The sequence below is a fragment of the Orcinus orca genome, chromosome 8 (assembly GCF_937001465.1).
Source record: "Orcinus orca chromosome 8, mOrcOrc1.1, whole genome shotgun sequence".
NCBI lineage: Eukaryota > Metazoa > Chordata > Mammalia > Artiodactyla > Delphinidae > Orcinus > Orcinus orca.
Genome location: NC_064566.1, coordinates 68,431,055 through 68,456,694, shown reverse-complemented (window position 1 = coordinate 68,456,694; position 25,640 = coordinate 68,431,055). Strand labels below are relative to the sequence as shown.

At 39.8% G+C, this 25,640-nt stretch overlaps 1 protein-coding gene and 1 long non-coding RNA gene across 4 annotated transcripts in view; one reads left to right on the top strand and one right to left on the bottom strand.

The window, feature by feature from the left end:
• The window catches only part of FAT3 (FAT atypical cadherin 3), a 574,942-nt gene that overhangs the window by 291,829 nt on the left and 257,473 nt on the right, over positions 1–25,640 (bottom strand). The window lies entirely within an intron of this gene.
• On the top strand, positions 9,573–10,197 carry LOC125965159 (uncharacterized). Its single transcript, XR_007478735.1, has 3 exons — positions 9,573–9,652; positions 9,843–9,900; positions 10,127–10,197. It is a non-coding gene; the product is annotated as an uncharacterized LOC125965159 (long non-coding RNA).

Sequence of the window (25,640 nt, the reverse complement as noted above, 5' to 3'; positions counted from 1 at the left end):
GGGACAGACACACATAGAGGAACAATGATGTGAATAAACGAAGGTAGAAGATGGCCATCTGCAAGCCAAGGAGAGAGGCTCTGAACAGATTCTGCCCTAACAGCTCTGCTGACTCCTTGATTTCAGACTTCTAGCCTCCAGAACTCCTAGAAAATAAGTTTCTGTTTAAGTCATCCAGTTTGTGGTACTTTTAACAGCAGCCCTAGCAAAGGAAAACTCCCACCAAGCCAGACATTGACATTTCCTCTGTCTCTCTCTCTGGACCTATAGCCAAGCAGTGTTTGGTCCCACTAATTCTACCTACCTAATGTTTTCAGAATCCATTCACTTTTCTCCACCCATTGTTAGACTTTAGTTCAGACCACCATCGTCTTTCACGTGGGTCCCCACCAGAGGCTTCCAGCTGGTTGGCTGGCCTCAGATCTCATCATCCTCCAATTCCCACTGTTGCCAAGGTGGTCTTTCTACATTGCAAATCTGTTTCTAAATCTTCACCACATACCTCTTGGCATCAGGGTAGAGAAAGTATGCTTAGCCTATACGTGCCAGACCCTTCAGGATCTGACCCAGCCAGCTTCTCCTAGACTTTTATCTTAATTTTCCCTCCCTCAAAATCATGCTTCTAGCCTTACCTGGTTTCCTACACCTGACAGGCTCACCCATCTACATGCGTTTGTTGATGTTATTCTCTCTGCAGGGAACATCCTTCCCCTTGCTCTTTACCTGGCAAAATACTGTCCTACCACAGCCAGGTGTTATCACTTCTGGGGGCTTCTCGGGGAAGCCTTCTCTCATCCCAGGTAGGCTTAGCTCCTTTCCTGAACTTCTTCCATAGTTTCTGTGCATGGTGTTACCAAAAGTCTTGCTACAGTGCGCATTAATAGCATCTGGCCTGTGAACAACTTGGGAGCAGAGGCTATGCCTCGTGTGCTCTTGTATCCTTGTTTGTTTTGTATCTAGCCTAGTGCTGGACACATATTAAGAACTTCATACACATCTGTTGCATGGGAGAAAAGTTTTAATATTTAAAAGCAGGTGATACTAATTCTATAACACTCTAAATGCTACAATTTAAGAAAACATCACAGTATCTTTCCTCTCCCCTGCCCCAATTTATTGATAGTATCCTTTATACAGCAGTGAGCAAGTGATAGATTATCTTGCCCTCATACAACATTGATATAGCATATTCCCAATCTCTTTTTGGTGCTCATAACCAAAAACATGAGTCCACGTATACTCTGCTCATCCATCTGATTTACGACTAATTAATACCAATCTGATTTAAGTCAATTCAGTGCAATTCTAACAAACACATATGCACGGTGAGTACTGCTGTATATGTTGCACGTTAAGTAAGGGACTGAAAGGGGTGGGAGTAAGCAGGGCAGATGGCATGGGAAAGATCAGAAATACTAAAGTGAACAGCAAGGTCCCTGTGTTCTGTGTAAGCTCAACGATCATTGTAAGCTCACCAATCATCGGGGGAGGCATACCTCCTTCTCTGCAATATTCAATTAAGCTGCTACATGGAACGATGTAGGGTAGACATGACAGAAATGGCTTGTGTTCACATTCTTTTCTAAGTTTCTAAGATGATGTCAGGGCTGAACACTAAGGCTTTCAAGAGCAGACAGTGAAAGGCACTCAAAGACATCCCTGGGGTCAGCCTCGTTACAGGAGGTGTCTTGAATCCAGACTTACTGGGAGGCCACCCTGGGGGAGGTCTCAGTCAGTGACTGATATATCCTCATGGAACCACCCAGGAACACAGCCATAATTCTTTAAGAGGAAGCTTGTTCACACAGCAGAAGCAGACATGAGGCTGCTTTTGCAGTCAAGTTTCATATAGAGAGTCTCAGGGAAGCAGAGCATCATTTCAGGCAGAAGATTTAAACTCCTTTTAATTAACCTCTGTGGCTTCACTGTGAAACTAGTAGGGCTCAAAGGAGAACTCCACATGACCCTGCACTTGAGAGGCCCTCCTTTCCTCTCTTTTCAGTTGATTTTTCACTTCTTCTTCCTAAAACCTCATGAAAACAGGTCACGCATGACTTGTGATGTGTGATGCTTCCGCCCGAAGGTTGATATATAAATACACACAACATGTCTGTTTCTTATCACAAGGGAAAACCTCGCGTGCTCCCCAGAAGTCAAGGCTGAGGAAGCAGCAACGATAGATTCACAATCAAAATCACTCAACAATGATCTCACCCTCTATCTCTCTATTTGCTTGTGTAAACATTTGCTGTTGTACGTCCTCTACTGCCTCCAAAGAATTGCTCAGCAAAGGATTATTGGGAATACTGTCTAGGATCAATAAATAACATATATAATAGTATGAAAATAACTGCACTAATAACAGGGACCGATCTCAGGAACTCTTTCATAATTATATTCTACAAAAATTTTAAGGTGCTGGATGCCAAAGGTGAGGGCAGAATTCTTACCTGCAATGGGCTTAGGGGCTTACCACAATAAGCCCCTAAGTGTGGATCTAAAACTTGAATATATAAGAATTATGTGGTTTGCTAAAATGCAGATTCTTGGGCCTCTACTCAGAGTACCATGCCAACATCTGATTTTTGAAACAGGAATCCCAGGAGTTTCTGATAGAGGGTTACTGCTGATCAAGTCATAAGAAACAACACTGTGAATATTTATTCAGGATGGCTTTTGTTACAGGCTCATACAACTTTCATGTCATTCTTACATGAACTCAGGCAATTCAAAGAACAGACTTTAAAAATCACAAACATTCAAAGAACAGCATGGATTACAAGGGTAAGCCTTTAAAGTGAAAGAACAAGTAGAAGAACCATCCTGATCATTAATGGTAAAGGAAACAAGTTGGTCATGAGCTATATGTGCTGTGGAAATTAATGATGTGGAGGACCAAGCCACATCACACAGTGAAGATTTTGTCAAGTGTCTGTGGGTGATTCTCTCCATCTTCCCCAAAGAACTGATCTGGTTAAATGAGGTTCAGCATTTCAAGGAGGAGGATTAGGGAATGAAATATAAACCTTAAGGATAAGCTAGAAGTGCTGGTGATTTAATCCATTGGGAAATATTCATCTTAAAACTAATTTTTCTTTTCTCCCAACTTCTTCCACAAGACAAAGAATTCTTCTGCTACCTCCATTTGTTTGGATATTCTTGATTCCCTGATGAACCTAGAGCACACGTAAATACATTCCCTGGTTGACTGGGAAGAGATATTCAGGGATAAAAGGCAGGGCTAAATTTTGTAGTCAAATTAGGAAGTAGTTTTCAAGGTCAAGCCTTGATTTAGGATGGTACTTTCTATGGACTACACGTTTGTATTCCTCCCAAATTCATATGTTGAAACCCTAATGGCTAATGTGATATCTGGAGATGAGGTTTTGGGAGGCAATTAGGTCATGAGGGTGGAGCCCTCATGATGGGATTAGTGTCCTTATAAAAAAAGTCTCCTTCCTCTTTCTGCTCCCCATCATGTGAGGATATAATGAGAGGATGGCTGTCTACAAACTAAGAAGAGAGCTCTCACCAGACACTGGATCAGTTACCACCTTGATCTTGGACTTCCCAGCCTCTAGAACTGTAAGAAATAAATGTTTATTGTTTCAGCCATCAAGTTTATGGTATTTTGTTACAGCAGCCTAAAAAGACTAAGGCAGTGACAGAGGGAACAAAAAACAGCACAAAAAATCAAATAAAAATGTCTTTTAAGGAAATAAACACAATGGACTCAAACATCAATTAAAAATCTGCACTGCAAGAGAATTTAAAAAAATAATGCAATGTTGAGAGTGTAGTAAATAAAAGAAAGAAACCAACTAACATTTTCCCTCATTATCTGAGGAGATAGTATGATTGAAATTTGGTTAAAAAAAATGAAGCTAAGCTAAGATTTTTGTTAAAGGAAGCTACTGAAGAGAAAGGTGAAAAAATTAAACATGGGGCTTAAGTCAATAAAAAATTTATACTATTGAGATTTCTGTGTCAAAGCACAGACTGCATAGAACAACTAGGCAAAAGATCGACAAGGAAATAGAAGACTTGAACAATACTATAAACTAACTAGACTAAAGAGACATCTATATATCACTCAGCAACAAACCACATTTTCTCAAGAACACATGGAACAGGATAGATTGCGGATAGGCCATAATACAAGACTCAATAAATTTTAAAAGATTAGAATCATGCAAAATACATTCTCTAACCACAATGAAATGAAATTAGAAACCAATAATAAAAGGAAGTTGTGGGACTCCTCATGTATATAGAAGTTAAACACACTTCTAAATAACCCATGAGTCAATGTAGAAATCACAAGGGAAACGAGAAATACTTTTGAGATAAATGAAACCAAAAGTATGACATACGAAAACTTATGAGATGCAGCTAAATCAGTGCTTAAAGGGAAATTTATAGTTGTGCATGACTGTATTTAAAAAGAATAAAAATTTCAAATCAATAACCTACACTTCCACTTTAAGGAGCTGGAAAAAGAAGAGAAAAGTAAACCTAAAGCAAGTAGAAAGAAAGAAATAATAAAGAAGATAGTGGGAATACCAAAATAACAAAAATAGACCTGGGGCTTCCCTGGGCAGTGGTTAAGAATCCACCTGCCAATGCAGGGGACACGGGTTCGAGCTCTGGTCCAGGACGATCTCACGTGCCATGGAGCAACTAAGCCCGTGTGCCACAACTACTGAGCCTGCGCTCTAGAGCTCACAAGCCACAGCTACTGAGCCTGCGTGCCACAACTACTGAAGCCCGTGGGCCTAGAGCCCGTGCTCCACAACAAGAGAAGCCACTGCAATGAATGAGAAGCCCACTCATCGCAACGAAGAGTAGCCCCCACTCGCCACAATTGGAGAAAGCCCACGTGCAGCAACAAAGACCCAATGCAGCCAAAAAAAAAAAATTAAAAATAAAAAAATAAATAAAACCCAGGAGTCTTAAAAAAATATATATATACATATATATATACACACACACACACATAGACCTATAATAAGTAGAGAGACTAAATTAATAATAATAATTTAAAAAAATCTTCCCCAAAATAAAAGCCCAATTTCAGATGGCTTCATTAGTGAATTCTACCAAACATTTAAACATGAATTAATTTCAAATCTTCACAAACTCTTCCAAAAAATATGGGAGAAGGGAACACTTCCCAACTCATTATAGAGCATTATCTTGATGCCAAAACTATCATAAGAAAACTACAGACCCATATTTTTTATAAATATATATGTAAAAATTCTCAACAAAATATTAGCAAACTGAAGCAAGCAATGTCTAAAAGGGATTATACAACATGTTGAGCTGGGATTTATCCCAGAAATAGAAGTTTGGTTTGACATCTGATAATTAATATAATATTCTATTTCAATAGACTAAAGAACAAAAACCATATGACTATACTAATAGATTCAGAAAAAGTGTTTGACAAATCCAACACCCCTTTCATGAGTAAAACACTAAATAAATTAGGAATATAAGGGAACTTCCTCAATTGATAAAAGGCATCTGAAAAATCCCCACAGCTAACATAATACGTAATGGTGAAAGAATGGATGCTTTCTCTCTAAGTTCAGGAATAAGACAAGGATGTATGTTCTTGCCACTTCAATTCAACTTGTACCGAAGGCTCTAGCCAGGGCAATTAGCGAAGAATAAGAAATAACAGACATCAAGTTTGTAACAGAAGAAGTAAAACTACCTCTATTTGTAGATGACATGATCTTTTATATAGAAAACCCTGAGAAATACAAAAAGAAACATTAGAGCTAATGAGTTCAGCAAGGCTGTAGGGTACAAGATGAATACACAAAAATATCAATTGAATTTATATGCACTAACAATGAACAATCCAAAATGAAATTAAGAAAGTAATTCTATAGGAGCCCATAGCATCAGAAAGAACGAAATCCTTGGAAATTAATATAACAAATAATTAAGTCATACATACAAATGTATGACTTGTACTCTGAAAACTACAGTGTTGTTGAAGGAAATTAAGACGAATAAATGGAAAGATATCCCTTGTTCATAGATCACAAGACTAAATACAGTTAAGATGGCAATACTCCCCAAATTGACCTAGAGATTCACAGAATACCCACAAAATCTCAGTTGGCTTTTTCTTAAGAAATTAACAAGCTAATAATAAAAATTCACATGGAAATGCAAGAGACAAAATAGCCAAAACAATCCTGAAGAAGAAGAAAAAATTTGGATGAGTCAGTCTTGCTGATTTCAAAGCTTACTATATAGCTACAGTAATCAAAACAGTGTGGTACTAGCCTTAAGATAAATGTATAGTTCTATGGACTACAATTAAGGGTATAGAAATAAACACTTCCACTTATGATCAACTGATTTTCAATAAAGATGCCAAGACAATTCAAAGGAACAAAATAGTCTATACAACAGATCCTTCTGGGACAACTGAATATCTACATGTAAATGAATAAATTTGGATCTCTGCTCACATCACAACAAAAAAAAGACTCAAAATGAATCATAGACCTAAATGCAAGAGCTAACACTATGTAACTCTTGGAAGAAAATACAGGATTAAATCTTCATGACCTTGGCTTAGGCAAAGCCTTCTTAGATATGACATTAAAAGCACATGTGACAAAAGAAAAAAGAAAATTTGAGTTCATAAAATTTTTAAACTTTTGTTGTTCAAAGACCATCATCAAGGAGGTGAAAAGATAACCCACTGATTAGGAGAAAACATTTGTAAATCATCTATCTGATAAAGAACTTGTATCCAGAATATCTAAAGAACACTTACAACTCAGTAGTAAAACAAACAATGGCAAAGAACCTAAATGGGCATTTCTTCAAGAAAGAAATACATATCCTCAATAAGCACATGGAAAGATAGTTAACATCATTAGCCATAGAGAAAGGCAAATAAAAACCACAATGAGACACTGCTTCAAACTCAGTAGAATGGTTAGAATCAAAATAGACAGATAAAGACAAGTGTTGGTGAGGAGGTAGAGAAATTGCTCATACATTGCTTGTAGGAATGTAAAATGGCATAGCACCTTTAGAAAAAAATCTAGCAGTTACTCAAAATGATAAACATAAAGTAACCATATGACCACATCCACTCCTATGTATATTCCTAAAAGAAGTGACAATATATATTCACATAAAAACTTGTACATGAATTATTCATAATAACCAAAAAGTAAAAAAATCCAAATGTCCATTAACTGATGAATGGACATACAAAATACTCCATACAATGCAATATTATTCTGCAATAAAAAAATGAAAAATTGATACATGCTACAACACAGATAATCCTTGGAAACATTATGCTAAGTGAAAAAAGCTACTCATAAAAAACCATATATTATATGATTTTATTTATATGAAATGTCCAGAGTAGGCAAATGTATAAAGACAGAAAGTAGATCTGTGGTTGTCAGAATATAGGAGGATTTGAGGGAGGTAGGGAATGACTGACAATAGGTACAGGCTTTCATTTTGGGGTGATGAAAATGTTTTAAAATTGGTTGTGGTGATGGGTGTACAACTCTGTCAATGCACTAAAAATGATCGAACTGTACAATTTAAAAATAAGCAAATAAGGCACATATTTCATCACTCATTTTATTACTATCAGCTTCTCAGTTAAGCTGTCTGATACATTGATGAAGGAAGTTCTTAGGGAGTCACCTGCCTCATTTTCCTTGGCCAGTTCCCAAGTAGAGGCTGAAAGGTGGGGTTTGGAGAGTAACCCCAAAGGATTAATGAGAGAGGAGAGTTGATGGGTCCTTAAATATGAGTATTGTGTTTATGTGTGTATATGTGTGTGTGTGATGTGCTCATGGGATTTTCAAAAATGAATATTGAAAACCAGTGATTAAAAGAGGAGTTAGAACCATTTTTTCTTCTCATTGCTTTTTAAATCAGTCTAAAGTTGGTTTAGAATTTAATTGCGTTATTTTAAAACAGTTCATTTTTTACGCTTAATTACTTTCGAACTTGATTATTTTCACCCTTGATAAAGGTGTTTTAAAATTAACTCTCTGGTTTTCTTGTTTTTTAGATTTTAAATTTATTTATTCATTTCTTTCTTTCTTTCTTATTTATTTTTGGCTGCATTGGGTCTTCCTTGCTGTGTGCAGGCTTTCTCTAGTTGTGGCAAGTGGGGGCTACTCTTTGTCGTGGTGCGCGGGCTTCTCATTGCGTTGGCTCCTGTTGTTGCGGAGCATGGGCTCTAGGCACGTGGGCTTCAGCAGTTGTGGCACATGGGCTCAGTAGTTGTGGCGCACAGGCTTAGTTGCTCCACATCATGTGGGATCTTCCTGAACCAGGGCTTGAACCCGTGTCCCCTGCATTGGCAGGCAGATTCTTAGCCACTGTACCACCAGGGAAGTCCCTCTGGTTTTCTTAAGTCCTAAATAGAATAGCTAGAAAATTCCACAAATGAGGAAAAGGGAAGAGGTTAAGAAGTAACAACTGTGAATGACCCAGTCTGGTGACTTCCAAAGTCTTCCTGACCGAAGAAGGCCAAGAGACATTATTCTAAAAAAACATTAAGACCAACAAAACAGAAACGTTGCACATATATACCCTATTATATACTCCACATGAGCTGCAGGAAACTCTTACCTTAGAATCCAAGAAGGTGATCCTTGAGTTTGATAATAGGCTATGATTTTCATTTAAAGAACTTTAGTGACTCTAAATATAGGAGATACTTTCAGTAGGTAAGTAAAGTTTACTCCAGGACCCCATCCTACTTTTTAGCTTTGTTACTCAGTCTCTTCTCCCCAACACCTGCATAATACACATTCACGCTTAACGGAAACATCACTATTTCTCACACATCTACCCACCTATGTGCCTTTGCTTATACTCTTCCCTCTGCCTATGGTGACTTTTCAGGGTTTTATCTTCACCTATCAAAACTGCAGCCATCCACCAATGAACCTATCTATGCAGCAGAAACAGACTCACAGACATAGAGAACAGACTTGTGGTTACTAAGGGGGAGGGGGCTTGGGAGAGGGATGGATTGGGAGTTTGGGGTTGGTAGATGCAAACTACTACATACAGAATGGATAAACAACAAGGTCCTACTGTATAGCATGGGGAACTATATTCAATATCCTGTGATAAACCATAATGGAAAAGAATATAAAAAAGAATGTATATATTTGTATAACCGAGTAACTTAGCTCTACAGCAGAAATTAACAGCTACACTTCAATAAAATATAAATTGAAAAAAAAAAAAAGACTGCAGCCATCGTTCAAGTTCTGTCTTCAATGCCACTGTCTTTTAGGAAGCGTCTTCTGATTTCTCCAATCAGTGCCATCTCTCCCACCTGTGAACTTTACATAGCACTTCCTTTGAACATATCTTATTTAATTTTTTTTCTTATTTAATTTTATGTCACAGAAAGTATGTACTTAAATTGTCCCTACACTAGAATTTAAGTTAGCAATGGATTTGGTTCAGAGAAGGCTCTCAAATATTTGTGAAATGAGAAAGAACACCATCGCTTCTCTCTGACACGATCGATGTCATTTCTCTTCAGTCAATCTTTACCAATTCAATTCCCCGCATGAAGACAAGCCTTCTGACAGACCTGCATATAAATCCTGGCTTAATTCAGGTAAGAGAAGTCCCTGCACTTATTTCTTACTGTTTTTCTTATCCTGCTGTGTCTATGAATATTCCCTAATTAACCAGCACTCCAAGCCCTGTTATAGTCTCCAACTTTCTCCCATTCCTCTAATTGAGAAAAAAAAAAAAAATCCACTGGTAAAACTGATAAAATAGATTCATATCATTCTCATTATCAGGTATGGATTCAGAGTCAATGTGCAAAATGGGGGGTTTTTGTGGCGGTGGGATGGAGAGGTAAGTAACCAGTTGTCATTTTTATGGTTATTCTGAGACAAAGAGAAAACAATGGTTTAGTATAAAATTGAAATGTTTTTGTACGGAACACCTTAATAAGTAAGACAAGGGAAGAAAAATGTGGAGACACTTTAAACAATAAAATAGCTAACAGTGAGTGTCCCCAGTGTGCCTAGTACTGTGTGGATTAACCACTTTTCATGTATTATCTCTTTCAATCTTCAAGCTGCCCTATGAAGTAGGTCCTATCTTTCTCCCGCATTTTGAAGAGGAGGAAACTAAGACATAAAAAGTTAAGAACGTTGTTAGAGGTCACACAGTGAGAGCAAATGTGCAAGTCAAGTTTCCTTATGCAGTCTCAACTCTTCTTTCTTCTGAGGCGTAGAGATGTTTGGCCCTTCGCAATATTTCCTGAATGACCTCTGTTGAGGCCACTGCAATTGGATCTCTTCCCTCCCCCAATTATTCCTATACCACCGAAGTATATCAAGAAACAGAAAGAAGACAGTCATTCAATAATCTTATTTGGCCATTTACTAATTCTTCCTTGAATTCAGAAAAAAAAACCTCTTTGAAGATCTGAAGCCAAATAGGACATATTAGAGATCCAAAGTCAAAGAAAGAAACTAAACTGGCTTTAATCTCTCCTAATCCTGGATTTTGAAATACTCTCCAATTAAGTGTGTTCAGAAAAGAACATCTCACATGAAGGACGCCAAGGACTGAGACCAGTAATAGTCTTTGCACATTTGCTCTTTTACTCCGGGGGAGTATCTGTTAAGTGCCTACTGTGTGTGAGGCATTGTCTTCAAGTCAGACAGACATGGTCTTTATCCAGTGAAGCTTTTAGGATGGAAGAGGGAAGCACTAAAGCAATGTCTTTAATGATGTGATTTCAATTATAAGTGCTCTCAAGAAATGTAGGGTGCTTTGAGATCTTAAAGAGGGGAACCTCACCTGATCTGAGATGCCAAAGACAGATTCCCTTGAGGACAAGACACTTAAACCAAGATTTCACAGGTAAAGAGAGGAAGATCGGAAGCCTGTAACTTAAAAGGGAAAAGTTTTAAGAGACACTAAAAGTCTAAAAAAGAGAAATTGGGCCTAAATACTGAACTGAAATATACAAATGATTGAACTTTAGAATATCTTTAAAAGAGTGTAGGTTTATTCTTTTCAAATATGTAATGTAGCATAAATAAATGCTATTAGAGTGTTTTCAGAGATAACACAAACTTGTTTTAAGGACTAGGTATGAACTCATTAGAATTACTCTGCAGAATCCCATTAGTATCTTTAAAAAAAGTCAAAAGATAGTGTCCTTAAGAAGAATCTGTCTGACAAAAACCCGTGCATAGACTAGATGCTCAGTAAATACCTCCTGTAAGGGTGACTGAAATACTCCTTCTGATATAGATTTTACGTCTATATATATGTATATATGTACATATATATATATTCTTTTTCATATTCATTTCCATTATGGTTTATTACAGCATATTGAATATAATTCTCTGTGCTATATAGTAGGACCTTGTTGTTTATCTATTTTATATATAGTAGTTTGTATCTGCTAATCCCAACCTCCTAATTTATCCCTCCCCCCCTTCCCCCTTTGGTAACCATAAGTTTATTTAAGATGAAAAAACTTTTATTTGCAGCTCTCATAACTGCTGGTTTTCACTTTTGTATCTGATCTCTAGTTTTGTTTTGTTTTTTAATCCCCACACAAGTTTTGATACCAAAGTACATTGTTTTGCCCACAATGTCTCTCAGCTTAGACAGTACCTGAGCTAGAATGAGCTTTTGGCACACTTGTTTTTCGTGAATGCACAAAGCAAATCCACATTCAGATTCCATCAGGGATCATGTGCTTCACTCCAAATATACACACACTCTCACACGCGCAAAGCAAATACACAGAACAACCTGCAAATTCCAAACAAGTTTTAACCTACATTTACAATAATTATGAACTAGAAACTCTCCAACCCCCATTTTATGCCTCTGGAAGTGCTTTGCTATTATCAAGGAATTACTTAAAAGTTCATTTCTGCTATGGGAGTTGCAGAGACACACCGTGGAACAGAGGCTGTACCTAGTCCATTTGAGTTCTGAAAACCGAAGGAACCACAGTTAATTGTTCAGTGATCGCGAGCAAATATCAGTGGGAAAGCAAGGACCTTTTTGCTCAGTAAGTGCTCAAGGATACATTGCTCAAAATGTATGCAAAACAAAACAACTATGTTATAAGCAGCCGCATTCATAAACCTCAGACACAAAAGTAAAAAATTAGGAGATATCTCTGGGAAAGGTTTCCATTTATCTTAATGCTTTCCCTTCCTTGCTCTGTGCCACAAAGCTGTAGCCTGGGGAAGCCTGGCAACGGCTTGCTTCCAGCCTTTCCAAAGCTCCTGCAAAGGTAGGTTCTGAGTGTTCCCTGGCTGGCTGACTCTCTGTGGTTACTTCCACCTTCCCTGGCTGAGATGCTGTCCCCTAGGCACTGAGAACACTGCCGAGTTAGACAGGAGTTTTGTTTTGTTTTGTTTTTAATGCTGAACTCAGGACTGTATTTTCACAAAGAACATTATCTCACTATCAGGTTCTTTTTAATTCCCTGATTCTTACAAGCATAATTACCCAGGAACGCTCCTAGGCAATCAGCTAGCTAGCCCATTAGAAAAGCTATATCCTGTTTCATGATGCTGTGGGGAGAGAAGAGGTAGGCTGGAGAAGTTTTGAGGTAGGATGCAAAAGGAAGACACAGGCAGAAAGTATGTAACCTGAAAATTCACATATTTCACACCCAAGCAGGATTTCTCCATTTCGTTTTCCATTAAAAGCTGAGTAATTGCAGTATGAAAGTGTGAATACAGATTGAAAAGTAACAACTAACAGCATATCTTTCTGTGAGGAGTTGAAAATGAAAAGTAAATTAACTGAGTGTTGGCAAGTATCAATATCCCGGTAATATAAAACCCATCAGAACTCATGTGTGTAATACTGCCTCAAACAACTCACTGGAAATGGAAATAAAATACATTAGCCTAATGTCTGAAGATTTTTAAGGTCAGGGAATTGGTATTTGTTCACAGCAAAAAGGCAGTGATGACTCAGCTCCTTCAGATATATGTGAAATTTGTTACACTTATCATCCAGGTGTCATTATCTTATGGTTCCTGCAGGGATCCCAGCTTTTAATTTCCTGAACACACTTAAAACCTCAATGACAATGTTAGATGTCGTGGTATTTCATTTTAAGGTGAAAAAGATAAATGTTCCAAAATGGAAGGCACTCTTTGTTTACTTGACCACATTTCTAAGGAAATTTAGGTAGATATGAGAGATCTTGGTCCAAAGCCTTATCAGGATAAAGGAAATTGGACAGGGCTATGGTAAGTGGAAACCAGTAATATTAAGGGTGACCAAACACATACTCACATTTACTCACAGGTATACAGAGAACTTGCCTCACAAATGAATCAGCAAGAAAAGTAAACTACCTTTAAAATGGAAAATTGAGAAATGAGAAAATGTAAATGAGAAATTAATAATAATTTTTTGACCAATGTGACTCATGTGCCAGGAAAAGTTTATAGTAATACATGAAATATGGGGGCAATTTTAACCACATGGTATTCAAGAGGCTGCTCAGCATTTGAATTGTTTATTTTAAATACATGTTTAAAATATAGTTCTGCTTGGTTAATTAGTTTAAAGACTGAACAGCAAAACAATCATTATCCCTTCAGATATGCAAGAAATTCCTAAACATTTGCTTCTAAGCTAGTTTGAAAACAATGCGGGAAGAACAGATAAAGTTCCCCAAGGAGACATAATATCCTGTTACTAACCAATTGTTATATTCAAATGTCTCTAGAAGTTAATTTTAAAAATCAGTGTAATTGCTACCATGTTTCTTTGATCAATGATGACAGATTAAGGCAGCTAGCTGCACTAGAGCAAGTCATTTTCCCCGTCTCTTAGTCTCCTCTGTCAGCAGCCACTCTACCCTGCTTCCAGGCTGGTGAGAAAGAGGTGAGAGAGTGTAAGAGAAATGATGGGTCTCCATGGGAAAATCTCATGAAGTAAATTTCAGCGAGTACTTTCACTGATCACCAACAAACATTTCTAAGCATCACAGAAAATTCACATCCACCAAAAATACTAAGTGGGTTCCAAACCAAGAGATACAAACATTACAACAGACTACTCAGGTGAAAACTAAGGTCACCAATGGGATGTGATGGTTAGATTACACATCTTCATTGCTAATGGTTGGTGGCTTGGAACAGAGAGGATGAAGATGCAGGAAGTTGCCAAGCTGCTCTGTAATCTAACAATGTGTTAGGGTCACTGTTCTACCCTCCATTGTCCCATGTCACTGTCTTAGTTGGGAAGGGGTCCCCACTGCAAACCAAATGAAATTGAAGAGAGGTATGGGTACTTCCCACCCCCATCTGCTCACAGGAACTGATTAAGAACCAGACTGGAATTAAGACAGAGTCAGGTTTGAGTCATGAGCAAATCAGTTTCCTCAACTTTAAAATGTGATTTAGGGCTTCCCTGGTGGCACAGTGATTAAGAATCTGCCTGCCAATACAGGGGACACGAGTTCGAGCCCTGATCCAGGAAGATCTCACATGCCGCAGAGCAACTAAGCCAGTGTGCCACAACTACTGAGCCTGTGCTCTAAAGCCCAGAAGCCACAACTACTGAAGCCCATGCGCCTAGAGCCCACGCTCCACAACAAGAGAAGCCACCACAATGAGAAGCCCGCACACCGCAATGAAGAGTAGTCCCCACTCGCCGCAACTAGAGAAAGCCCACGCTCAGCAACGAAGACCCAATGTAGCTAAAAATAAATAAATAGAAAAAAAATATAAAAAAATAAATAAAGTAAAATGGGATTTAATAATGACAACCTCAAGATTAAATTAAACCATGCATATAAAGAAGTTAGAACAACAGGCACAGAGTGCTTTACTCAACAAATGAAAAGTGCTTTTATTACTGCTATTATCATCTTCAGCAAATGGAGATGTTTGCTCACTGGTGAGCTGGAAAGAGGAGGTGGGAGGACAGAAGCAGTCCAAAGCAGTCCACCTCTCCTGCAGGCTGGAGTTCCAGGCAATGCCCAGGGACTGGGTCTATGGGGTGCCAGGTCCTTGACCTAGAGAAGTGTCCATTCTCGGGCAAGGACATGCAGACTGCACTCTTGCCTTGGCAGGAGGAGGGATAACTGCAAACTGGGTGAGCCTGGAAAGGATGATGAGGCTTCACCCCGAATGAGAACAGAATTTTCTGGTTAGTAATTTAAAAAAATAAAATAAAACCTCATTAGGAAACTCTTAGGACAGAATTATGAGGCTCGCACACTGCAGTAACAGAAACCTCATAACTCGTTGGATTGAGAAAACACTGAAGCTTTCTTGACTTTACGGAAATAAGTAGCAAGCTGGAGGGAGCTGAGGTCTGGGAATCAGTCACCAGTTGTTGATGGCCTAATGAGGGAAAAAGCAGACGCTTTATCACACAACTAACTCATTCAGCTTGTAAATGAGGAGAGAACATGAGTTTTCGGTTAAAGGATGACATTCTTTGTTCACTGAATTTACTGTCTGCCCCCTCTAACATGCTTCCCTGGCTTGTCACCCGTTCCAAAAACTGATGCTTGCAGGCGATGTGGCGAAGGGGCCCTGGCGAAGACTATTACATACTCATCACTGGACTATGGGCCCAGGACTGTGGACACTCCTGGCAGCAGTCTAGGCTCTGGCTTTCATGAGTTGACTTGGGTAAGAATGACCCTCCCTGAGTTTCCGTTTTCTCATTTGTAAAATGGGGATAATAGTAGCTATTTTATTGCATTATTTTGAAATTTAATTTTTGTAAGGTTTAATTTTTTTGATTTGTATAAAGCATACAAAGCAGTAACCTGTAAGTTGTTTCAATTATTATTATGTCATTTGTACATTCAGAGGGGATTTCTCTGAATTTCCAGAGAGGGCTTTCTCTTTATACTTTATTCTTTCTCATAGCACGCTCTTCTGTCCCTCAATATTTACTAATGTGTGTTGATTGAAGCATCTTTTTCTGCAGATGATACCTGTCTAAGGGCAGATATCATGCTTGTTTTGTTCATCACTGTTCTGCAAGGCCGTGCCCATTGCTGGGTAAGAGTCAGCACCTGGTAAATACTGTGGGATGAGGGCCCACCAACCCCGGTCACTGCCCAGCCCACTCTAGACGTCAGAGAAGCGTGGTCCCAGGTGCTCCAGGATACCCTCCTTTGACACACACGCTGCTGATCTAAACCCTTGGCCGGAGGAGGTTGGCTCGATTTTGTCACTTAGACAGGAATCAATAGGTATTTGTCAAGCTCCTCTTGTCTGTCAGACTATGTGGATGTGAGAATTCAAAGGAAGACACAATTCAGGCTTCTGCCTCGCAGGAATTCTGATTGCGAGTGCAGCAGGAAGTTGGAAGGGGACATATTCATGATGCTGGAGGCACTGGGGCAAATTTCATAGCACGTGGCCGGCCCCGTTATAGCTCCGCGCCCTGAATGCAGACTGTGGGCTGGGCACTATGTTTGGTGCTTTGTATACTTACCTCATTTCCATCTCCATAAACATCTCGCAGGAGGCATTACATGTACCGATGAGGAAGTACAAGTTCAAAATGTTTAAATAACTTGCTCACGGGCACTCAGCTAGTAGATATCAGAGCCCACATTTGAACCCAGGCCTGTTTGACCCGGAATCCTCTGCTCTAAGCATTACTGCATGTCCCTACTGCCCTGGCTTTTCTGAGGAGTAGGGGCACTGTGCCAGTGAGGGATGCAGGGGACCAGCGACCAGCCCTCCTGGAATTCAACACTGCTGCTGGGAACAGAGTAATATGATGTAGGATGGGCATATACATTGGGGTCAACTGGGGTCAATGACAAAATCTCTAAGTTTAAGTAGTGAAAGGAAATTCTCCTCTTGGAACAGTGATTGGTCGTGAGGTAGAGCAGGGTTTGGCTTGGGGGAAAGACTATGGGATTGGAGACCACCTAGGGAGGATTATAAACTAATCACCTGCAAAAGAGGACAATTCTTGTGTCATTTATTCCTTTGTGATTCCCAGCCTGGTAGTGGAGATGTAGAAGATATTAAAGTATAATTAAATATAATTAAGTTTATAAGGTTATTCTGCACTCCTCAAGCACAAATTCATAATAAAAGAGAAAAAAATAATCCTTGCCAGCAAATTGGTCCATACATATTAACACTTCACTTTTTTATAACATATTTTTTGAATATTTTCCTATTCGTTTAGCAAAGTTACCCTGGGAAATATACTTTCAGGGATCTGCCCCTCTGGGTGGGAGTACTGAAAACTCATCAGCACAGCTGATGGGCACATTCACAGAACAAAACACATATAAATACTGAGAGGACCCTCAAGGAAATATATATGTGACATGCATTTCACTGTAAATGAAACCTGTGTTGACCTCCTCTACATAGGGAAATTCTGGTGCATATCACAGCATTTCATATATAAGCAGCTGGGAGGGTATTTTAGACTGAGCATTAAGTGTAAGATAAAAATACATATCTTAGTTTGTTATCAGGATGCAGAATATAAGAATCCAGTACATGTGAAAACAGAGATCTTAGAATGTCTAAAAGTCAGGAAGAAAAATGTATCATAAAAGGATAAATCATGCTTCTTTCTGGTACTATATTTTCAATGCTCGTTATTTAAGTACAAGCTGGTGAACTGTTCAGAGCTGTTCAATTTCACAAACATACAGTAGACACGTATTACGTACGAAGCTTGGTGTTAGGTGTTGTGACGATCCAAATATAGGGCAAGACCTTGGGGGCACAGAAATCGATGGGATAGAAGCAGACCCCAGTAAGGGCTCTGAGAGGAAAAATAAAAAACATGCACTCGAAATATCTAATGATTTAAATGGACTCTATCCCTTTATGAGAAATGTAAAACTTCTTAAATTCCAACTCCTTTTCGAAATTGAGGTGCAGTTTTATTTCATGGGGCTCTAATAAAGAGCAAACTCCTTTTATTGAAATGGCCAAGCGATTACCCTTGAGAGTTGCAAATGAACAAACACAGTTCATTATTCTCCCATCATTGAGACTTTGGTGAGTTGAAGGCTCTTGGCCTAACTCATTCATATACAATCTAGTCCTTTGGAAGGAAAGCAGAAGTCACTATGGAACTGTGGGATCCTGGAAATGCTTTTCCCAAAACAGCATGTGACAGGCATAGCTACCACGAGGGTAGATGGGGCAGCAGCAGACAGCTGGAGAGAGCCTGCCATTCTCACTAATGACTTGGAAGCCCAGTGAAGCTTACCAAAGTCTGAGAGTTACTGAGAAAACATAAGCCATCACAACAAGACTTCTGTACATTAATTCTGCTTAGTAAAGTTTGGCCTAAGTGATTTATCACCCTGTCTCACAGTATGCATACTGAAAGTAATGAAGTCTTTGCAATATGAACTTTCCTTATAGCACAGGGCTAGTAAATCTTTGTTGAAAAGCATGTCGAAGCTGCCTGGATGATTATTTTTTATTTTTTGGCTGACACCTGGCAGAGCCAACAAATAAATGAAAATTTGCCTCCAACCCTGAGTCCACTGAATCTTTTGTTCAAGGGCTCAGAAACCTTGCACTATGTTCTTCTTCTTTTTTTTTTTCAACAAATCAAGCAATAAATATCTACTATCCCTTCTATCAAGGAAGAGGCTGCTTTGGGGTTGAAGTAGATTCCAATAGCTGTTTAGTAATGAGGAAAACAAGCATGAGGGTCGAGCTGAATAGCAAGCCAGGAGTACCAAGTGGCAGCTCATCTGCGCCTCTCGGATTTACCACATGCTTCATGTGCACCTGTATCCCTAAGCATTCTTGCAGAAACATAAAGCATGGGGGAGGCAGAGTGGTGAAGAGCAGGGACTCAGAAGTCAAGCAGTCTGGGTTCAAATCCTGACGCCATCTCTCATTATCTGTCACCCTGAACAAACTAACTGGCCTATTGTGTCTGTCTCCGCATCTGCCCAATTGAGATAAAAAGGGATGGGCGTCTCAAGTAAGGTAATACACATAAGCACGGAGGACTGTGCCTTGCACATGGTAGAAACTTAATAAACGTCAGCTATGATTACTCTTACTGAGGGAGAAGCAGAACCAAGTGTGTTCTAAATACCTGGCTGGCATCGGCCCAGTTTCATCTTCCAAAGCCCCAGATTCACAGAGTGCACATGCTAGCAGAGTTTAAGGACGAGCTCTTTTGGAATGAGAAACTGGGTGCAGTGTAACTTCTTCTACGGGAACCCTCAGAGGCAATCAGGTCTTGGCACTGATGGTGTGAATACCAACTCTAAGCTGTTCTGCAGAAGGATAAACAGAGAGATGTAGCCTTCTCAGCTACAGAAGTTTATTCCATATGTAACAGATTCCATTGGAAGATTCCACACGTCCCTCCCTCCAACTTTATATCCTTCACTGCCATTCTTCTCAGACTATCTTCCCACACCGCCCCGCTCACATAAACACACACACACACACACACACACACACACACACACACACACACACCCCTTGCATACTATGCTTTTTACTTCGAAGATGCCTGCTTGGAATGGCTTCACCTGTCTATACACTCATCTCCACTCCTGCCCCACCTCCACCTTCTTCTCCTCACAGCATCCAGGCGACCTTTCAAAAAACAGTTGGTTCACATCACTCTCCACTTAAAACCTTCTCCTGGCCTTTTGTTGCCCTTATCACAAAATCTAAACTCCTATGCGCTCCTGCCCTCCTCCCTCTCTGATAACATCTCCCACCCACCCCCTGGCTGCTGCCTCAGCATCTTCTCCTCTGGTCCTTGACGTTGCTAAGGTGGCTCCAGCCTCAAGGCCTTGCATTTCTGTTTCTTTTATTGGAACTCTGTTCCTCTGCTCTTCCCATGGCAAGATCCGTCTCGCCATTCAAGTTCCAGCCAGAAGCTCACCTCTCTTGTGGCCTTCCCCAGCCACCTTCTCTAAAGCAGCCCCTGATGGCCGCACCCCATCAGTCTCTATCATTATCTTTGCTATTTTTCTATCTCATTTGTTTCCAGCACTTATTACCCTCTGATGCGTTCTATATTTTTCCCTTACTTGTCCTATTGTCTTTCTACTCTCACATACATGTTCCAGGAGAACAGAAACCTTGCTTGCTTGTATACTGTAACTTCTGCACCTATAGTACAACCTTGCCCATAATCTTACTCCATAAGTATTTATTGAACAAGTACATGAAGGAGTGAGGGAGGGAGGGGATCTACAACTCTAAGTAGTTCTTTGAGGTTCTACTCAAGAATAAGCAGAATAAGAGTTCTTCTCTTTTTCTACAAAGTCTTCTCTAATGGCTTCACCTAATGTGAACTCCCAATGCACCTACTCTCACAATTAGGCATTTTCTCATGAGCATACTTGTCCTGTTTTATCTGAAGAAATGTGCATCTTCTCTCCCCCACTCACCTAACTTCCTTGAGAGCAGCAACCTTGACCATCTCAGAGACAGCTGCAAGTCAGGAGTGATCAGAAGTTCATGTACTCAGCTAGGGGAGAGGCTGCTTGGGTCTCACTAAGCGTCTATATACTCTTATTTTAGGCACAGTTTCAGCATCCAAGCAGATTCTGACAATGAGAAATGATAGTTAAGAATAAGAGGTAAAGAAGACAGCTGTAAAAGTAAAAAGTAGGTAGAAGAGGTCAAAAGGCATGTGTGGGAGGGGGACGGCATTACATGGTGAGGGCCAACTCTGCCTACCTCAACAATGTCGTGAAAGCGACTTCATTACAGCCCATGGAATCATGGATGTGCTGGGGATCACAACCAGTTTTTTTTTTAATTGGGGTATGGTTGCTTTACAACGTTGTGTTAGTTCCTGCTGCACAATGAAGTGAATCAGCTATATGTATACATATATCCCCTCCCCCTTGGACCCCCCCCACCCAATCCCACCCATCTAGGTCACCACAGAGCACCGAGCTGAGCTCCCTGCGCTATACAGCAGGTTCCCGCTAGCTATCTGTTTTAAACATGGTAGTGTATATATGTCAATCCCAATCTCCCAATTCATCCCCCGGCCCCACTCCCTGTGTCCACACGTCTGTTCTCTACGTCTGTGTCTCTATTCCTGCCCTGCAAATAGGTTCATCTGTACCATTTTTCTAGATTCCACATATGTGCGTTAATATGCGATTTTTTTTTTCTATTTCTGACTTATTTCACTCTGTATGACAGACTCTAGGTCCATCCATGGCTGGACAAACTCTAGGTCCATGGTCTTCTCAGGGTGTATGCCCAGTAGTGGGATTGCTGGATCATATGGTAGCTCTATTTTTATTTTTTAAGGAACCTCCATACTGTTCTCCATAGTGGCCACACCAAGAAAATCATAATTTGAAAACATACATGCAGCCCAATGTTCATAGCAGCACTACTTCAATGGCCAACACATGGAAACAACCTAAATGTCTATCAACAGGTGAATGGGTAAAGAAGATGTGGTACATATATACAATGGAATACTAGTCAGCCATAAAAAAGAATGAAGTAATGCCATTTGCAGCAACATGGATGGGTCCAGAAATTATCATACTAAGTGAAGAAAGTCAGACAAAGACAAATATCATATGATATCACTTATACATGGAATCCTAAAAAAATGATGCAAATAAACTTATTTACAAATCAGAAATGGACTCACAGACATAGAAAACAAACTTCTGGTTATCAAAGGGGAAAGGAGGAGGAGGGATAAATAAGGAGTTTGGGGTTAACATATACACACTACTATATATAAAACAGATAAGCAACAAACACTTACAGCTCCCTGTACAGCACAGGGAGCTATATTCAATATCTTGTAATAACTTATAATGGAAAAGAATCTGAAAAACAGTATATATATATATAACACTTTGCTATAAGAGAAAGTGTACACCAGAAACTAACACAACATCGTAAACCAACTATACTTCAATAAAAAAAGATATTATTGGGATAAATAAAAAAGGAGTCCTTTGAGGTATAAGCACTTAAAAGTATAGGTTTCAGTTATAAGAATTCTCCCCTTTGGGTGGGACACCTTTTTCCAATGAGGTCAAATAAATAAGGCATTCTTGTTGTAAGCTTAGCACAGCCCTGGGCACATACTTTTTACTGATGGAACTGTTTCCTTGGGGAACCGACAGCCTAGAATGTGAAATCTAATCTCCACAATCCCTCATTCACTTTGCTAAGGGACAACCATTTGATCTGATATTTTCTGGGATTGTGATGGGGGTTGGTGATTGGCACTTCTGAGCTTTCTACTAAAGTTTCTTCCTGGGATGTTGAGACCATGCCCTTAGGAAAGAAATGAACTCCCTGGATAGTAACACTAAACAAAGGGGTGAGAAGAAGCAGTGGAACATTCTCATCTCCAGATGTGAAGCAGTCCAGAGGGGATGTCCTCTTCTCAGAAGCTTATTCTATGGCCAGCAGGTGCAGGATGGTAAGGAGGAAAGAGCACAGAGCTAGGAGGCAAAAAAAAAAAAAAAAAAAAAAGAGCACAGAGCTAGGAGGCAAGAGAAACTGACACTTATTATTTCTTTTGTACTAGGAACTGTGCTGAGTACTTTTTAACCATTAACTCACTGCATATTAAGAATAGTTCTACTAGGTCTTTTCTATCACCACCACCACCATCATCACACTGAAGAAGAAACTGAGGAAGAGACAGCTTAGTAACTGACTAAGATTAGCCAGGTAGTAAACAGAGGAGCCAGGCCTCAAATCCAGACCTGGTCCCACCACTTTCTAGTTGGATGTCTTACGCATCACCTAAAATTTCTGGGCGTCAGTTTTCTCATCTATAAAATGGGAATAATCCCCACTCTCTCCCTCACAGAGTTGTGTGAAGTTCCAATGATGCCCTCAAATCCCTGTGGAAACTTCTACATGACATACAAAAGTAAGCTCTGTATATCTGATTATACAGATGATTTCTATGTGAATACCCACGTAGCACAAAAAACATGTTTTTCTCAAGCCTAAGAAACCATTTATAAAAGGAAAATGTACCTAGACTTTATACAACAAGTTCATATGTTTTTTTTCCCCTCATCAGAGTCTTCAATATCGATTTCAAAATTGTTCTCCAACTATGAGCTTCTAAGAAAAAGTTACCCTGCGGAGATTGTTCTCTTAGGAAACTCCAAATAAAATACAGATCTTTTAAATGAATGAGGCCATTTGTATTCCCATGGGTTACTGATGCATTTTGCTTCCATATTTCAAATATTTTCCTAAAGGCTTTTTCTTCTTTTGATTCATATAGGTCTGGCATGTTGAACTTAGTTATAAACTTGAGACTAGTCATGCATCCCTGGGTCATTTGTTTTGCATCCTGTTCTCAATAATATACAATAGGACCTACTTCAGAAGAAAAGTCTACATTTCTCAGAACATACTTGAAACAACATTTTTGGCAATCAAGGAAGGCAAGAAATATGCCAAACCTTTTACTCCTATTCTCTATGCAAATACACAGCTAAGGAAGAATTGCTTAAGAAATGGTCAAAGGGGCTTCCCCAAACCGAGAACTCTAAATCCACGAAGGGGCCTCCATAATGGAAATGGTAGGGCTTGGCGAAAACCATAGAGACCAGAGTTTAAATCATGGCTCTATCCCTTCACCAGCAATGTGAGTCTAGGGAAAAGACTTAAACTCTGAGTCTCAGTTTCCTTAGCTATAAAATGGGAATAATGGTATCCTATAAATTGCCTGTCACTTGTAGGTGCTCAATAAAATGTTAGCCAAAAAAGAGGATGCATTCATTTAACTTTGAGAAGATCTGATGGATCACTATGTAAAGGCTATCAGTTGAGCTATAACTTAATGCAGCTGTAAGAGAAGACCTCCATAGAGTCATTTCTAACCAGAACATCTACCCATCAATGACACAGTTAAATGTGACAGCAGACAAGTTCTCAGCAATTGAGCTAATTTATGAAAACACTGTGTAAACCATAAGCACATCCAAGAGGATGAAATGAGATAGGTTTAATGAGAAAGAATACTGGAGCAGGGGAAGTGTTAAAAGGAACAGAGTGAAGTAAGGAACGGGCACAGAGAAGAAAAGAAGAGGATAAACTCAAAAGTGAAGGGAACAAAATCCACACACATTCAATATTGGTCATTCAAGTGATGAAGGGGAGGAACATGGGGAAAGAAAATCACTAAATCTCAGTACTACAGGGTGGGCACACTAGGAAAGAACTACTCAGTAACTGTGATAAAGCTCATGAGAACTCAGGTGGCCTTGTTGGGGGAACTGGGCCCCAGCAGCTGGTGGTACTAAGAAAGGAGGGATGTCTGACAGTATTGAAGCCTGATATAGGTTGTTTAGTCAAAACTTTTTGATAGAGATTTCCCTGGTGGTCCAGTGGTGAAGACTTCGCCTTCCAGTGCAGGGGGTGCAGGTTCGATCCCTGGTCAGGGAGCTAAGATCCCACATGCCTTGTGGCCAAAAAACCAAAACATAAAACAGGAGCGATATTGTAACAAATTCAATAAAGACTTAAAAAAAAAAAAAAAAGCTTTTTGATAATCATGGCCACTAGGAAGCCGGGAGGAAAGCAAGTTTGTTGTTCTTATAATTAGATACCAAAGAGCATGGTATCTGACTCAGCAGAATAGAGAAGGAAGCCCATTCTCACTGTACCCATGGCTCACTTCCTTGCACTGTGCATGAGAGGGTCAATAGCAAGATGCTTATGTCTCTCATCATACATCATCGTGCACTGAATACGGTCCGCTGGCCACCCAATTCAGAAAAGCATATCACCAAAGCATGGCACACCAAACCACCATCAGCCCCTTGGGTCATCTGGAACATATGTGTAATCTAAACAAAAAATTGTGTTGGTTCCGAAAATGTGGCCCAAGGCAAGCTCCTGAGGTCCCCACTGATCTGACTACCCCCCTATCCTATACAGAAAATTACAGAGCTGTTACTGGTGTGTCTTGGAAAGTGAGATTTGGAGGGTGCAAGTGGTGGGCGGGTCGGGGGAGAAGGTGGTGGAGCTGGGTTCCACAGTGGGGAAGGCCTCACAAACCGTGTACTGGCCCAAGAAGGCTAGGCTCTCCCAATGAATTATTTTAAAAAGAATATATGTCCTGGCTATTGTAAATAGTGCTGCAAGAGGGCATGGGGGGGGGAAGGGTAAGCTGGGACGAAGTGAGAGTTGCATGGACATATATACACTACCAAATGTAAAATAGATAGCTAGTGGGAAGCAGCTGCATAGCACAGGGAGATCAGCTCGGTGCTTTGCGACCATCTAGAGGGGTGGGATAAGAAGGGTGGGAGGGAGATGCAAGAGGGAGAGGATATGGGGATATATGTATACATATAACTGACTCATTTTGTTATACAGCAGAAACTAGCACACCAGTGTAAAGCAATTATAGTCCAATAAAGATGTTAAAAAATAAAGAACATATGTTAAAATGTAGTATATTTCTTAGCAAAATAGGGGTTACCCTGTGGGAGTTGTGTGTTGATAAGGATGACCTGGAAAACATCACTCTCAGAAGCCTTCTTACACCAATGAGCTCTCTCTCCACCACCTCAATCCCCCCAATCTTTCCTGGACCACACACACAAACATTACCCAATGCTCTCT